The following is a 369-nucleotide window of genomic DNA, read 5'->3' as shown; positions in this document are numbered from 1 at the left end:
TATAGCCCTTTGAGCGTGATTCCAAATTGCCAGCCAGAATGGCTGGATCAGTTCACAACTCCACCAGCAATGCATTAATGTCCCAATTTTGCCACATCCCCTCCAACATTCATTACTCTCCCCTTCTTTCATTTTAGCCAATCTGCTAGGTGTGAGGTGATACCTCAGAGTTGTTTTGATTTGCATTTCTCTAATTATTAGAGATTTGGAACACTTTCTCATGTGCTTATTGATACTTTTGATTTCTTTACCTGAAAATTGCCTATTCATGTCTCTTGCCCATTTATCAATTGGGGAATGGCTTGATTTTTTATACAATTGCTTTAACTCCTTGTATATTTGAGTAATTAGACCCCTGTCAGAGTTTTT

Source organism: Gracilinanus agilis, chromosome 3 (genome assembly GCF_016433145.1).
Source record: "Gracilinanus agilis isolate LMUSP501 chromosome 3, AgileGrace, whole genome shotgun sequence".
NCBI lineage: Eukaryota > Metazoa > Chordata > Mammalia > Didelphimorphia > Didelphidae > Gracilinanus > Gracilinanus agilis.
This window is presented reverse-complemented; position numbering follows the sequence as displayed.